The sequence below is a fragment of the Phoenix dactylifera genome, chromosome 7 (genome assembly GCF_051530095.1).
Source record: "Phoenix dactylifera cultivar Ajwa chromosome 7, Ajwa_hap1_PhDact_Kaust_v1.1, whole genome shotgun sequence".
In the NCBI taxonomy this organism is placed as follows: domain Eukaryota; kingdom Viridiplantae; phylum Streptophyta; class Magnoliopsida; order Arecales; family Arecaceae; genus Phoenix; species Phoenix dactylifera.
Window position 1 is genome coordinate 22,693,581 of NC_143196.1, and position 17,569 is coordinate 22,711,149.

General features: G+C 42.5%; 1 long non-coding RNA gene across 1 annotated transcript; it reads left to right on the plus strand.

Moving 5' to 3' along the window:
- Positions 1 to 934: 934 nt before the first annotated feature.
- Positions 935 to 7,888, plus strand: LOC120108393 (uncharacterized). Its single transcript, XR_016395954.1, has 2 exons — positions 935 to 5,943; positions 6,499 to 7,888. It is a non-coding gene; the product is annotated as an uncharacterized LOC120108393 (long non-coding RNA).
- The last annotated feature ends 9,681 nt before the right edge of the window (positions 7,889 to 17,569 follow it).

The following is a 17,569-nucleotide window of genomic DNA, read 5'->3' on the forward strand; positions in this document are numbered from 1 at the left end:
TCCCAGCCAACTCCACGAATTCCCAGCTCCATCCTTGCGAGCTTCACGGCATCCAGCTTATCCCCTGCATCCAAGAGAATCCACCCTTCATCCCATTGTGATCCATCCTCACCCTGAGCCATATCCTCCTTCCGGATCACATCTCCAAGCATCTCAACATTCCGAGATCCTCCCAAACGAAACAAAGTTCTCCACATCTTCCTTTACTTCGGAATTAAGTTCCAGATTCGTCTAAGCTTCTTCCCTTCCGGATGAAACCAAGCTAACCTTCTTCCGGATTAATCCCAAGATCCCAGCTGCCAGCCGCCCCCCTGCATCCACGAATGAGTTCCAAGCAAGCTTCATCTTATGGATCATATCCTCTGCTCCCCAACTTCCCAGCATTTGGATTAACAAATCATCCTTCTCGTCCGTGATCCACCTTCATCCCAATCTGGATTCCTTCTCAGCCACATCAAGTTAACAACAGCATCCTCATCCTCTTCCTCCGAGATCTTCTCACACACTCACAGTCGAATGATCCCAACTAGATTCCGCTAGTTCCCAGCCTTCCTATCATCATCCAAGCCTCATCCTCTTCTCCGAATAACATCCAAGATTTATCCCAGCTCCCCTGTTCCGGATCAACCTCATCCGCAAGCCATTCCAAGCTTCAACAGCATCACTCCACTGTTCGCATAGGATCCAGCTCCATTCTCCCACGGATAATCCTAGCATCCCAACCGTTCTTCTTCACAGAAATAAAACAGAGCATCTTCTCACGTTCACCATCCGCATGAATCTAGCTCACATCTCGTTCGTGATTCACTCATATCCCAGCAGTTCCAACGTCTTCCCATTCTCCAGCGTCCGGATGTTCCATGATTCAAACTTCCATAGCCAGCCTTTATCCCGTATCAAGCCGTTCACAGCTCTAAACCCTCTGTTACAGGCAAATCCAGCCATTCCCGAGCCTCTTCTCATTCCGGATTGATCCTATTGTAAGGGCCCACATCTTTTGGGGCTTGGGCTAGCCCGACACACCTGAAACGGGAGGGAGACTCCCGAATAGAGTCTTCCCTCCCCTGTTTCTATTGCTCCCATGAATCCACCGGAAGAGGAAACAAAGAAAAAAAAAAAGAGAGAGGGAGACGGGATCAAATCCTACCTTATTTGAATCAATTTACATCTATAAAAAAAAGAATCTCTTCCCCTCTTCCTTAGGGCATCAACCGAGAGTCTTTCCACAAAAAAAAAAGGGGAGAAAAGAGGGATTTGGAGTTCTAGGCGATCCGTGGGAGAAGCTCGGGTTGCTCGCCGTTGGACCAGCCGGAAAGGTTCGCCGGAGGCAAGGTGAGCACCCTCGCCTCCTTCTCCTTCGTCTTTAGCTATTATTTTCTTGGGGATGTGGCCGGGAAGCCGCCGGGCTGATGGGGAAAGCCGAGCCTCTGTTCGGCCTTCTTCCCTTCCGTTCCGGCTGGACGTCGCCGGGCGTGGCACCACCATGGGGCGTCGCCGGCCATGGGCCGCCGGTTGCTAAGCACTCTCCTCCTTTCCGTCGGGAAGGAGGAAGGAAGAGAGAGAGAGAGAGAGAGCCAATCTATCTCGTCTTTGTTGTTTTATTGACGGGAAGAAGAAGGAAGAGAGGGAGAGAGAGAGAGAGCCGACTCTCTCTCTTCTTTGTTATTTTATTTTCTCCCTCTAGTTGTTGTCTCTAATTATTAGTCTATTTTCTCTCTAGTTACTCTCTCTTATTGCTATGATTTCTCTCTAGTTTAATTTAGGGAGATCATGGACTGTTGGTTGGTCCTGGGGTGATAGATACCGGTGGATCCTTTAGAGGATCCATAAAGATTTTTGGGTTGCCAGATATTTTGGATAATTTTTAATGCTGACTCGATTCCGTAGGGGAACAATTTGTTGGACGAAAGGACGCTGAGCAGGGTTCTGCATATCCGGATTTATAGATCGCCGTGAGGGTGGGTGATTAGTCTGTCTGAGTTAACAAAGTGTAAGAATCCTTGTACGCCAATCCTACATGATATAAATATTTTGCACTATATATATGTTTGATATGCTATGATCCAGACAAAGCAAAATGGTTTTTATATTTAAATTGTATTTTGATCGTCTTTGCTTGTGATTGGTATAATGATGGATGCATGCATGCGCATAACTTACACCTACATAATTGGACTGATGGATGTGGTGCTCTAAACTAACTATGTGATATTGGTTGCCCCGTCACGGGCTGGAAACGTGACCGTGGTTAGTTTAAAGCCGGAAATAAATATAAAGGAATTGATGTGTGGATGTAAACTGGATTGTATGAAAAGGGACTTTGGGTTTATCTTGTTATTATGGCAGGCCCCGTCACAGGCTGAAAAATGTGGTACTTTGGTAGGCCCCCTCACAGGCTAGAAATGTGGAACTATAATGTGCAGGCCCCGCCACAGGCTGAAAATGTGATACTTTGGTAGGCCTCCTCACAGGCTAGAAATGTGGAACTATAATGTGCAGGCCCCGCCACAGGCTGAAAATGTGATACCTTGGTAGGCCCCCTCACAGGCTAGAAATGTGGAACTATAATGTGCAGGCCCCGCCACAGGCTGAAAATGTGATACTTTGGTAGGCCCCCTCACAGGCTAGAAATGTGGAACTATAATGTGCAGGCCCCGCCACAGGCTGAAAATGTGATACTTTGGTAGGCCCCATCACAGGCTAGAAATGTGGAACTATAATGTGCAGGCCCTGCCACAGGCTGAAAATGTGATAATTTGGTTGCCCCACCACAGGCTGAGAAATGTGACTGAGATTTGACCCAAAGTCGGAAAGATAATTAATCCGGATCAAGTTGAGGAAAAGACATTGAAACTATAATACATGTTTATGAGTATCATATGCTATAGATTTCTTGTGTGGCTGGACTTTTATTGATGTTTGATATACATACATGTATCGATTATTTGAGCTTTGATAGCCGGTTTATGACTTCATGATATGTACTTTGACTTGTCGTGGTTTTCAGATTTTTATCATTATTGTGTTGGTGTGGATGTGTAGGGATTCTTACTGGGCTGTAAAGCTCACCCCCTTTTCTTCTTTCTTTTTATCAGAGTTGCAGGATGCTTAGATTTGGATGGGATGGGCGCAGAGTACAAGTATCAGAGTCATTAGCTAGTTAGTTTGTTTGTCCTTCTTTGATGTCGATGAACATTTGAAGATCTTGTAATTGAACTAATTTGTTTATTTGGACATGTTGGATTTGTCTATTTGAATTACTAAATTAATCGTGGATTTATTGGAATTTTTGATAATCATAGGCCTTGCATGATCTTTAGGGCACTGCTCTAGGGCTCATGCGGCCGGTCGCGTACCGGACCCCGGGTGCTGGGTTCGGGGCGTGACAGAGTGGTATCAGAGCTTAAGGTTAAGGTATCCTAGGGTTTATGTTCAGGTGGGTATCAGTGGAGAATTATGATAGAAAAACTATCAGAGATTTGGTTTATAATCACTTGAGATTGTAACAAGAATGATATTGTAATCTAAGGTTTAAGACCACTAGGGACTGTAGCCTTAGTGGCATTAGAGTTTGACGTTTAAGATCATTAGAGATTGTGACAGAAAAATATCATAGCTTAAGGTTATGATCATTTGGGACGTGACAATTAAATTCGGTGCTTAGGGTGTAAGATCACTAGGCATTGTGATAAAATGTAAGTATTGGGTTTGATATTCGACAAGTATAGAAGGACTGGATAAATTGTCTTTGATCATGATAAAAGAGGATTAGACCTAAGGCAAGTATAGGAAAGTTAGCCTTGGCATATCGGTTATATCATGTTCAGATGTTGGGTAGGTGACCTGAAAGTTCAAACATAAAATGGGTGTAGATGTGATAGCACCTTTGGTTTTGTTGGTAATTATTAGAGTAGAGTTTGTGCATGGATCTATCATAGCATTGGAGTGAGCTAAGAACGATTTTTCATAATATTAAAGCAGATTGTTGTTTGAGGTTAAATCTGTATATGAGATTATATTTGGTATTGACATGTTTGGATATTTTAATAGGTGTATTTCTATTGGTGGGTTAAATTCTTAAGGCTAGCATGCAAATTGGTGGAGAATTCTAATTACTTGAATTTGTATATTCAGATTGGGCTACTGAATTTTTTTTTCATAATTGTTGGAGACTATTGGATGTGTTAACTTGAACACAAGTCTAGATTTATGATCTAACCAGGAATCTTTGTTAAATACAATATTGGGTAGAGATTTCGATTTCGAGATGCTTATATGAGTTATCACATGTAGCATTGATGTTAAACATTAAGAATCTTAGTGAAGAAAGATTTGGAGGATAATGGAGTTAATTCTACTCATAGTAATATTGGCTCAATGACTTCTAACCCATTGAATTTGAAATAAATCTTTTTTTTTTGGAAAGAAGATCAACGTAGATTGTCTAATCGAATTGCTAAGGAAATCCAAGGTTAACTTATTTTAAATTAAATCTAGATGTTTTGAATTCTAAAATGGTTGTGAAGATTATATAGTAATCTTAAACTTGATTAATGGCTTGAGGGTTAGTTATGATTAGTATACTCTACATAAATTGAGGACAGAGAGATCTGGAGGTTCTGCTCAATTAAAGTTTTGAAATTTAGATTTTCTTACTCCCAGTGCAAAGTGATAATTCGGTCTTAAATCATTTAGAGGCTCTAGAGTATTGAATTCAATCAGAGTACGCAGCAGAAGTGTGGTGGTTTGAGTTATTTTGAAATTGGTTAAGGACATTAATATTTGATCTAAAAGGTATTATGATGGAACACTTGAGTTAGTTTCTAATAGAGGAGAATGTTGTTGATTCTATGGATGATCTAGAGGTAGCTATATAATTTTCACCAGTGGTTCTTCCTTTGTTGACAACTTTTGGAAAAAAAAACTTGGGCATCTTAAATTTAGCGTTAACGGTTGATGATTCCTTGGTTGGTCTTAGACTTGGAATATTTTAACATGAATCTTCTATTTGTTGGGATGATGTGGGTAAGAGAAAATCATTAGGCTCAGAGATAGTGCAACAGACCATATATAAGGTGCAAGTGATCAGAGAACGACTTCATACAGCTCAGAGTCGTCAAAAGAGTTATGTTGATAATAGAAGGAGAGAACTGAAATTTTAATTGGGGAATCATGTTTTCTGGAGAGTATCACCCACTAAATTGAGCTCTAAGTATGTTGGTCCGTTTGAGATTTTGGATAAGGTTGGAGATGTGGCATATCGAATGGCTTTACCACTGACTTTATCTAGTGTGCACGATGTATTTTATGAAGAAATACATCGCAGACCCGAGCTATGTAGTAGCATATGAGCCATTACATCTACATGAGGATTTGACCTATGAGGAGTTCCCAACACGAATTATGGACAGAAAAGATCAGGTACTACGGCATCGAACCATTCCTTTTATAAAGGTACAATGAAACAATCATACGGAAAGAGAGGCTACTTGGGAGCTCGAAGAAGAGATGAAGGTCAAGTATCTGCAGTTATTCGAAACCTCAGGTGTATAAATTTCGAGGACGAAATTTTTTTTTAGGAGAGGAGAATGTAAGGGCCCACATCTTTTGGGGCTTGGGCTAGCCCGACACACCTGAAACGTGAGGGAGACTCCCGAATAGAGAGTCTTCCCTCCCCTGTTTCTATTGCTCCCATGAATCCACCGGAAGAGGAAACAAAGAAAAAAAAAAAGAGAGAGGGAGACGGGATCAAATCCTACCTTATTTGAATCAATTTACATCTATAAAAAAAAGAATCTCTTCCCCTCTTCCTTAGGGCATCAACCGAGAGTCTTTCCACAAAAAAAAAGGGGAGAAAAGAGGGATTTGGAGTTCTAGGCGATCCGTGGGAGAAGCTCGGGTTGCTCGCCGTTGGACCAGCCGGAAAGGTTCGCCGGAGGCAAGGTGAGCACCCTCGCCTCCTTCTCCTTCGTCTTTAGCTATTATTTTCTTGGGGATGTGGCCGGGAAGCCGCCGGGCTGATGGGGAAAGCCGAGCCTCTGTTCGGCCTTCTTCCCTTCCGTTCCGGCTGGACGTCGCCGGGCGTGGCACCACCATGGGGCGTCGCCGGCCATGGGCCGCCGGTTGCTAAGCACTCTCCTCCTTTCCGTCGGGAAGGAGGAAGGAAGAGAGAGAGAGAGAGAGAGCCAATCTATCTCGTCTTTGTTGTTTTATTGACGGGAAGAAGAAGGAAGAGAGGGAGAGAGAGAGAGAGCCGACTCTCTCTCTTCTTTGTTATTTTATTTTCTCCCTCTAGTTGTTGTCTCTAATTATTAGTCTATTTTCTCTCTAGTTACTCTCTCTTATTGCTATGATTTCTCTCTAGTTTAATTTAGGGAGATCATGGACTGTTGGTTGGTCCTGGGGTGATAGATACCGGTGGATCCTTTAGAGGATCCATAAAGATTTTTGGGTTGCCAGATATTTTGGATAATTTTTAATGCTGACTCGATTCCGTAGGGGAACAATTTGTTGGACGAAAGGACGCTGAGCAGGGTTCTGCATATCCGGATTTATAGATCGCCGTGAGGGTGGGTGATTAGTCTGTCTGAGTTAACAAAATGTAAGAATCCTTGTACGCCAATCCTACATGATATAAATATTTTGCACTATATATATGTTTGATATGCTATGATCCAGACAAAGCAAAATGGTTTTTATATTTAAATTGTATTTTGATCGTCTTTGCTTGTGATTGGTATAATGATGGATGCATGCATGCGCATAACTTACACCTACATAATTGGACTGATGGATGTGGTGCTCTAAACTAACTATGTGATATTGGTTGCCCCGTCACGGGCTGGAAACGTGACCGTGGTTAGTTTAAAGCCGGAAATAAATATAAAGGAATTGATGTGTGGATGTAAACTGGATTGTATGAAAAGGGACTTTGGGTTTATCTTGTTATTATGGCAGGCCCCGTCACAGGCTGAAAAATGTGGTACTTTGGTAGGCCCCCTCACAGGCTAGAAATGTGGAACTATAATGTGCAGGCCCCGCCACAGGCTGAAAATGTGATACTTTGGTAGGCCCCCTCACAGGCTAGAAATGTGGAACTATAATGTGCAGGCCCCGCCACAGGCTGAAAATGTGATACCTTGGTAGGCCCCCTCACAGGCTAGAAATGTGGAACTATAATGTGCAGGCCCCGCCACAGGCTGAAAATGTGATACTTTGGTAGGCCCCCTCACAGGCTAGAAATGTGGAACTATAATGTGCAGGCCCCGCCACAGGCTGAAAATGTGATACTTTGGTAGGCCCCATCACAGGCTAGAAATGTGGAACTATAATGTGCAGGCCCTGCCACAGGCTGAAAATGTGATAATTTGGTTGCCCCACCACAGGCTGAGAAATGTGACTGAGATTTGACCCAAAGTCGGAAAGATAATTAATCCGGATCAAGTTGAGGAAAAGACATTGAAACTATAATACATGTTTATGAGCTATCATATGCTATAGATTTCTTGTGTGGCTGGACTTTTATTGATGTTTGATATACATACATGTATCGATTATTTGAGCTTTGATAGCCGGTTTATGACTTCATGATATGTACTTTGACTTGTCGTGGTTTTCAGATTTTTATCATTATTGTGTTGGTGTGGATGTGTAGGGATTCTTACTGGGCTGTAAAGCTCACCCCCTTTTCTTCTTTCTTTTTATCAGAGTTGCAGGATGCTTAGATTTGGATGGGATGGGCGCAGAGTACAAGTATCAGAGTCATTAGCTAGTTAGTTTGTTTGTCCTTCTTTGATGTCGATGAACATTTGAAGATCTTGTAATTGAACTAATTTGTTTATTTGGACATGTTGGATTTGTCTATTTGAATTACTAAATTAATCGTGGATTTATTGGAATTTTTGATAATCATAGGCCTTGCATGATCTTTAGGGCACTGCTCTAGGGCTCATGCGGCCGGTCGCGTACCGGACCCCGGGTGCTGGGTTCGGGGCGTGACAGAGTGCTGATACCATTTGTAACAACCCAGGACCTCACCCAAAATGGCTAGCCGGAAGTTACTATTTGGGTTCCTTGATCCTGTATAAATACCCAAGATCTACCCAGCGAATAACCGATGTAGAACTAAACACACGCCCGCACGGGTCCTCACACCTATCATCCATAGGATAAGGTTTAGGTGTTCATTCCGAAGCTAGATCCCATGATCTTCGGATCAAACTCTCTCACCTTCTTCCACGGATCCGGCTCACTCATCTCTCATCCTTATCCAAGCAATATCCCCTGCTTCAGTGGAACAGAGGCGAGTCTTCCCATCGTGAGCTTCCGCGTCTTCTCCATGGTTCATACTCATCTCCTCCTAACCTCCTTCGGAATCTACCCACTTGCCACCCTTCAATGGATCAGAACTCAACAGTCTGCGGATCCAGCCCACAGCTCAGCCTCCTCCAATGCCCGGATCGGCTCATGCTTTATCCACCCATTCGGAACAGCCACAAGGAAGAGAGAGAGAGATGGGCTGCCTATATAAGGGAGGACTTCTGATTAGAGGAAGGCATTCCCTCTTCCCCCACCGGGGGCTGCTCCCATCATCTCTCGGAGGCCAAATCCCACGGGAAGAAGAAGAATAAAGAGTGAGAGAATAGTTTGGGATATTGTGGGAAGAAAAGAGATGAAATGCTAAGGAAGTTCCCACCGAATCCAGTACAGGGAGAAGACAGAGAAAGGAAGGAGATAGCCGTGATGGGAGTCCTCTACATCGCTGCTGTCGCCCACAAATCTATGAAAGGCTGATCTTCTCTCTAGGGCCGGATGCAGCCTTAACAAAGGGCCAAGAGTTTTATATTTTTGATTTATATTCTTGGAGTTGTATAAACTTTATTTTGTTCTTAATGAATATTTTATTTCATCTCATATTTAATTTCTGTGATTTTAAATATGATGTTTATACAACTATTTTTCATGATCACTAAGTAAACATAAGATAGTCCATGCTTAGGAAAGATGCGGTGTCCTGCCACATTAGTTTAGGATAGACATTTCATGCCAACTGAAGATGGATTATTCCTAAATTACTTTTGTGAATTTCTATTTAAATGCTTATTAGGCTTGTAGTCAATTTGCATGTTAATCCAAGAATAAATTGAAATATAATTAACCCTTTTTCCGATGTTAGTGGTGAATTCCTTGCCCTAGGTTCTCTCAAACTGATATCATTTTAATTGCATTTTCTTTATTAAATTCCTTAGTTTAATTTTCTTCACCAACTCTTCCTTTTAAATATTTTTATTTTTAAGAAAACAACTATACCCCAATCCCTGTGGATCGATACCCGTAATCACTATCCTACCAGATACGTGCTATTGCGTGGTCTTTAAAGTTGACTATCAAAGCATGCCATGTGTGATGGCGTCCACAAGACCAAAAACTGTAGGTGTGTATTTGGAGCTTGCTTCAAGTGTGACCAGGAGGACCATAGATATCTATTTGAGTGCCCCAAAATATTTTAGGGTCTCAATCAGAAATAAGACGCCAAATAACTAAGACACAGCTAGTGCATGATTCTGTTGTTCGGATACCTATCGCTCAAGCTCAGGTATCTTAGACATCTTCTTAGGGGCAACAAAGTAGAGGGGAGGGAGGGTGGGGGGAGTCGCTGATAAGTGTTAAATAATGTATATATTTAACTATTTTACACAGCACTTATCATTATTTTCTTTGCACATATTTTAAATTTAACATAAGAAATGTATTCCCCTTCATCATTGCATTATTAAAAATAATTCGATTTTGCTTGATTTTATTGGTCCATCTAATGTATGCAGGTTGAATCAAATTTATCTGGGATGACCCCTAAACCCAAATCGCATGCACCCCATGAATCGGATCTTCCCAACCAATTAGAGTCGACCCCAATTTTCATTTCTCAGCACGTGCCATCCCAAACAATTTATTTTCATGAATCCAAACAAGTCTCTCTCCTTCACTCCCCACGTATCCAAACTTCCTAATTTCCTTTTCAACAAATGGCCACCCCAAGTTCACGTATTTTCTCCCATGTTCCGTGTCCTAGCCATATCTAAGCTACTCTACCGCAACTCCAACTGCAAGTCATCTCAGCCATTCATCACAGATCCACGACTCGTTCCATCCTTATCCCGTATTTAACTAAATTTCCATGCTTCCCACATCCACATTGCGCCCATGTCTTCGCAGTTCAAAGACATCCTCCCAGATTTCGTCCGCAATCATCCCACGATTTGGCTGTATCCCGTTCGAATCAAACACTCCATCCAAGCTTCACGGAACAGAGCATCCTCTCACGGGATAAACTCAACGTCCCAACTCATCTCCCCTTCATCCCGTGTGCATGCCATTAGGACCCAAGGAACAGATTCTGCATCCCCTGCATCCGCAACATCCCAAACTTCCACACATGGATCCCAACCTTCTTCTCATTCCAGATTGAATTTAGCTTTCCATCACCCACGGATAAGCCCAAATCCAGCACTCCATCCTATTATCCTTATCCTGTAATCACCCAGATCTCTCATCATCTCATCTGCATCTCCCCAACTTCTTCCGCTAGATCCCAGCAAGGATGAGCCTTCCGAACTCCCAGATTTCATCCAAGCATCCGTTCGAGCTCCCTTGTTTCATGCATCTTAATCTCCCGCGTGAATCCCAAACGTATCTCTCCCATGTCATGGCTTCTGATCCCTCTTCCCAGACTTTACGGAAACAAAACAGAGCAGTTTCCTTTCCTCCCGTATCCACAGATCACGCCTTCCACGGAAAACTCCCAGCATCCTCATCTTCTTCCCGTTTCTTCCCAAGTTTATCCTCCCGAGATAGAGCCGAATCCTCTTCGCCCGGATTCGTTCTAGAGAGCTCCCAAACATCCGCAGCCAATCCCATTCAAATCAAGCATTCCATCCAGCCGCTTGCATCCTTATCCCTTCTTCGGAACAAATCCCAGCTCCCCTGTTCCCAGCGGAACAAATCTTACCATGTTCACGCATGCATTCCGAGTGCATCTAGACTCTTCCACATCCTTCCCAGCTGCCAGCCGAGTCCTAAGCACCCAGTTCCAGCATCCGTGGATAAGCTTCCAAGGATTAAGCCAAACGTGATCAGCTCCCAACGTCCGGATTGGATCTTCTCAAGAGACTCACCCACGTCCGCGGAACAGAGGCCGTTCCTCTCCCTTTATCTTCTCACTCGGAAGAATATATCTGGAGGTTGATAACAGAGGCTGTGAAGGCTATAAAAGGGAGTCAATGCAGGAAGGCTAGAGGCATTCTTCTTCCCCACCGGGGGACCATCGCATCATCATCTCCTTCATCCTCTCACGCTGCACCATGCCTTCTTCCCCACCGAAGGAAGCCGGGTTGATCGGATGAAGCTTGGGTTTGGTTCCACATCTCCTCATAGGCCAAGTTCCCACGGGAAGAAGAAGAAATAAAAGGAGGGAGAGAAGTTTGGGTGTTTTGGGAATATTTCCCAAAGGAAGAAATAATGAAGGAAGGAATGGGAGCCCGCTGCTGTGCTGCTGCTGCCGTCCACCACTGCATAGAAGCCTAAACTCTTCACTAGGGCCAAATGGAGCCCTAACAAAGGGACACGGGTTTTATGTATTTAATTTTATATTCTTGAAGTTGTATGAATCCTCTTACTCTTAAATGAATATTTTTCCTGCATCTCATATTTAATCTCTATGATTTTAAATATAATGTTCGTACAACTATTTTTCATGATCACGGAGTAAGTATAAAGATCACCCATGCTTAGAGAAGATGCAGTGTCCTGCCACATTAGTATAGGGTAGACATTTCATGCCGACCAAAGATGGATGTTCCTAAATTACTTTTATGAGATTTTTATTTGAATGCTTATTAGGCTTGTAGTCAATTTGCATGTTAATCCAAGAATAAATTAAAATATAATTAACCCTTGTTCCGATGTTAGTGGTGAATTCCTTGCCCTAGGTTTTTCCCAAACTGATATCATTTTAATTGTATTTCTTATTAAATTGCTTAGTTTAATAGTCTTCACAAATTTTTCTTTTCAAATATTTATTTTAAAAAGAAAAACAACTGTACCCCAATCCCTGTGGATCGATACCTGTAATCACTATTCTACCAGATACGTGCTATTGCGTGGTCTTTAAAGTTGACTATCAGTCGCGCACTTATTGATGTTGTCTATCTGTTAACTCAGTGGGATTTATAAGCATCCAACACCATGGAAGTCTATTATAAATCTAAAATTTTGAATCTTTTTAGTTTTAATGTAGAATAGTATTTTGATAAGAAATTATTTAGGGAACTCAAAGAATTTTGTAGATTGGATTAGAGTACATAGAGGAAGTATAATGGTTGAGTTATTCTGAAGTTAGTTAGAAATAATAACACCGACAATGAATGTTATGATGGAAGACTTAATTTCAACTTCCTAGTAAAGCCCTATAAGAGATACATTATAATTATTTTAGGTTTAGGGTATGTTAAATTTCATCCTCAAAATTTCATTAAGAAAAGGGGGAAGGATGTGATACCCGACCTATGATCGCAGCCAAGACAACTTGAATCTTGGGTCCACCTGTTTAAGCGGTGCCCCTTCATTCGAATAAACAAGAGAAACGTGCTTTGTTGAAAATAGAGCACACTCCTTTTTCTGCAGGCGTCCACCACTCTCACTCCCTCTCTTTCCTTCTCCCATCATGATTGCCCGCTGAGCCATGCTACTCTTCTTCCATGCCTCTTCCTTCTCTCATGTGCCAAGTTTTCTATTGCTCTCTCCCTCCCACTCGCCTCCCTCCTTAAATCGCTGCACTACGCTTCTCTTCCTATCATCCTTCTCCTTCTCCTCATCTTCTTTGTTGTCTCACCTTTTCCTTTTCCTTTTTGTCCTCGTCTCTCCCTATCATCTCTTCTTCCTCTTCCTCTTTTTTCTCTCTCTCCATTCCTTTCTTCCACCATTTTCTCTCTTTTTCCCCTTATCCCTCCATATGTGGGTGTGTGTAGAGATAGGTAAGAGGGTACCGTGTACTCTTTTACCCCTTTAACTCTCGTTTTTTTGTTCTCTCTTCTCTATTAATCTCTCTCTTTCCTCTCTATGCTAGCCTCAGAGGGGCTTCCACTATGTCACCTCCCCTCTTCTATTCGGTGACCAGAAATAGGGTTAGTGGCAATTTCCCTTGCTATAATCACTACAGTAAAAGGGGAAAAAGCCGATACTTTTTTTGGCCTTTACCGATGCTTTTAAGCGTTGGTAAAAACCATCCCGATGCTTTCCTAAGCGTCGGTAAAGCGTCGCCTATGCTACAGTGGAGAAAATATTTTACGACGCTTCCAGAAGCGTCAGAAATTAGCGACGCTTTACCGACGCTTTATAGCGTCGGTAAGTTGAGCGTAGCGACGCTTTAAAGCGTCGTTAGTTGCAACTTAGCGACGCTTTAAAGCGTCGGTAAATGTTCATTTTACGGACGCTTTAAAGCGTCGCGAATTGGTGTCTGTTCGGGATTTTAACAATGCTTTAAAGCGTCGTTAATTGGAATGTACCGACGCTTTAAAGCGTCGCTAATTGACATCCGTTGGTGCTTTTAACGTCGCTTTAAAGCGTCGTTAGCATATTATTTTTTTAAAAAAAATTAAATAAATTTTAAACTCTGTTTGCAAAATCAAAGCCACACACACTAAATGAGATATATACATCGCACAATCAAACATATTTATCTAAAAATTCATATTGTCAAATTACATTCATACTGTCAATTTAAGTTTACAATGTACTTCGAAAAGTATAAAAAAATACATACAAAACTCCAAAATAAATGCTTCAGGGGTCGATGGCATCACCATCTCTACGTGCAGATGAAGTATCAGGAACCTGTAATAAAAAAAACTTAAGAAGTTAAGAATACAAAAATTATTAAGCTCTTTAAAAAAAATATGATACTCTTGTTAAAGTTCAAGTAGATGTAGTAATTTACCTGAGGAGGGACAAACTGATGCAACAAAGATGTAATCTGATTAATCTGAGCCCTCAAAGATTGTATCTCTGACTGGTGGCTCTGTTTCAACTCTTGTATCTTTGCCTTCAGATCATTAACCTCTGCAGTGCTATTACTCTGTCTAGCATCTTGAGTATATCTACCCACTGCAGACAACTGAGTGGGGATAACTCCAACGCCATAACCCCTCACTCGACCATAACGCTCCGAGCCCATCAATTCGGTAAACACCTGAGCTTCAATACCTCTGGTGTTGCCGATTGAAGATGACTCTCCGATACGCTCTGAAATAAGGGATGTAGCTCTGTCCTATATCTCTCAAAAATAATCAAATTAATTTTTGAAAAATTGAAATACATGAAAAATCATTGCACAAATTATTAATGAATACATACAACTATATCTCTCGACTCCTCTCGGATAAAGCTGTCATCTCGGTGGGTGTGAGTCATCTTATAGAACTCCACCTCACCAGGTTTCCTCCCATGGTCTTCCATCTACAACAAATAGTTTATTGGAAGTGCTATATATCATGATACATGCTATATGATACAAGAGTTTCAAAAAAACTTACGAATTCAGCTCTGAGCCTCGCATAACTCTTCGAGCCTGAAGTGTGAGGAGCTGTCTGAGATGCTCGTGTGGCTCGACCAATGTCAGAATATGTCTACCATGAAAAAGTAAACATTGTAATATATTAAATGTATTAAACATTATATAAGGTATTGAGAGAGAATACACAACCTATCCTCTCTCGTAGTGAATAAGCTCCCTCCACTGATGATGGTATACATCAGGAGGACAAACACGAGCAACCTCCTCCTCTGTCATACCCTCGCACTTCCAGTCGGCCTTCAACTTCGACTTATATTCTTTTCATTTGCGGTTGAGTCACTTTAGCACCCAATCATGGCTCTCTAGAGGGAGCACAAACCTTTTCTACACCAAAGTAAAGAATGTTATAATAATATTAATTGGAAAAATTAAAATTGTAACTATGAAGCAAATTAACATACAGTAGGTATCAAATTAACAATATTAAATTCAATTTTTTACCTGTACAAATTTAAGAAGCTCAACTTTATAAGAAGAAAGCATATCATTCCACTTATGATAGTTGAGCGGACACAACTGACCCTTACGCGCAACCGATCCTAAGAAACTTGATAAAAGGCTTCCGGCCCTCTTGATGGGCTGCCCTAGTTCGTTGCATTCGACGACTATTTTCTCATCCTCACGAAGCTGCCACACATCCCGTGCTCGAGAAGAACCCCGTGTCAACCTCACTCTCCCTTGTTCATCTATAAAAATAATAAAATATCCATTAAAACATTGGAGGCAAATTAATTAAAATAATTAGATTGTAAATGAACTTAATATATGCACTTTAAATCAAATTACCCTGGATATGTAAGTCATCCATAACCTCCTGGCCTGGATATGCTATCTACTGTAATTGAAGCTTGTTCTACTGTTTTGATTCCTTTATGCTCCTATGAATGCGTTTAGAGTGTACTGTGGGTTTCTTGATGCTTATTGGGTCATTCCAGATGTTAAATTGGATGTTGGTCGTGCACCAACAGAACTGGTTCTCTTTGTTGTTGAAGGTCTGGATAAAAGAATGTCTGGTCTGCTTCTGAAACATAATTTCTGGAAAATCATCACTAGAGCAAAACTGGATTTATAATCAAATGTCAGGGACGCCATAGTGACTTGTTTTCTAGATACCATCATTTGCTGTCTTTATAATTCTTTTTCACTGTTTTAATTTGATCATTTGACTAGGATTTCTTCCCAAGACTGCTGGGATATGACCTGGTCTATGATGCTGAGCTTCAAGTACATGGTGCTAAACTAATCTTTTTCGAGGCTAATGCCTCGTACGTGTCATTCCAGGTTGCTAGTGTGAAAACCAGCCCATATATAGTGGGCTAATGGGCCAAGCCTAACATGGCGGGCCCATCTGGAGTCCCTGATCACCAGTTGAGGCGGTTACAACCGCCTGACAGCCACGATCACCACCACCACCCTCCTCTCTTCCGACCAAGGGCTATAAAAGCTCAGGGATTCCTCGGCGAGGGACTTAGTATATCACCCTCTCACCGCCCTCACTCCCTCTTTCTTCTGCTACAAAGAACTGAAGCATGAGTGGTGGCGCCGGAGGAGGAGGGAGCTCATCACCACACTGAGCCGCCGGAGGAGATACAGTAGGTTGCCTAAAAGGATTCACAGCTCCTCGGAGCTAGGTAAATTTCTTATCACCAATGTTCATGAGTTACATTCGGTCAATCTAGTGAAATAATCAAAATGGAAATAAGGGAAGAAGGGTAGGACTAAGATGTAGTGGAGGAAGGGTAGGACCTGTGAGTGGCCGTAATCCCACATTGGCTCGGTCGATCGAAGGCCATGGTCGGCCATGCCAAAGAGCCCTTTCTCTTCCACTCAATTATGGCTTTCCCTTCCATCAAATCCTTAGATCTAAAAATCCTATTCATGGAAGGGTTCTCAGCTCGAGTGAAATCCAGTTCTTATCCATGGGAACCGGCTTGATCTCAGCCGGAGGAGATCGAAGAGGAAGGAGAAGAAGAGGATCTCTATCCTCCGGCCGTGGATGTCGCCGGTTCGGGGCACTGCGAGCGTCGTCGGGTCGACCATAGGCATCGGCCGCGAGGCCAACCATGCGCCATGCGGGCGCCGCTAGCTTGGCCGCAGATCGGTGTGCACCACCGGCTTCGGCCGGCTTCTCCTTGTCCATGGGGAAGGGAAACCCCCCTTCACTAGAGAGGGATAAGAAATGGAAGACGAAGAGGAAGGGAGGTCGGCCGCTACAGGCTGAGCCGCGGGCGGCGTTGGCTGGCCGCCGGCACTGTCGACCTCGGACCCGGCTCCTCTTGAAAACCCCTTCCGAGCTCGCCTCTTAGTTCATGGGAGAAGAGGAGGAGGAGGAGCTCGGGAAAGAAAGAAGAAAGAAGGAGAAGAGAAGAAGAAAAGAAAGAAGAGGGAGGAAGGTTCGGGAAGGGAGAAGAGAAGAAAAGGAAAGAAAAAGGAAAAGAAAGGAAAAGAAGAAAAGAAAGAAAAGAAAAGAAGAAAGAAAAATAAATAAAAAATGGTTGTGGGCCGAAATGGGCCTGATTTCGGAGTGGGCTTCAAATAAATTTAAAAGCCTGAAGCCGGGCTGGGTTCTGGTCCGAGCCCAATAATTTTTAACCCAGAATTAACTGAACCAGTATACAATTGACCAAAGCCTGAACCATTAATTGGGTCAGATCTGAACCAGTATGCAATTGACTCAGACTTGAACCAGTAATTGGGTCAGATCTGAGCCAGAATGCAAATGAGCCCAGACCTGAACCAGAGGGCAATTTGGTCTAAACCAGAAGTGGAATTGGCTCAGACCTGAACCAGAAGCTGGATCAGACCTGAACCAGAAGCTGAATCAGACCTGAGCTAGAAATGGAATCAAATCCGAACCAGAAATTAGCTTAGACCAGAACCAGAAATTGAATTGGGCCATGGGCCTGAACCAGAAATTGAATTAGGCTATGAACCCGAAAA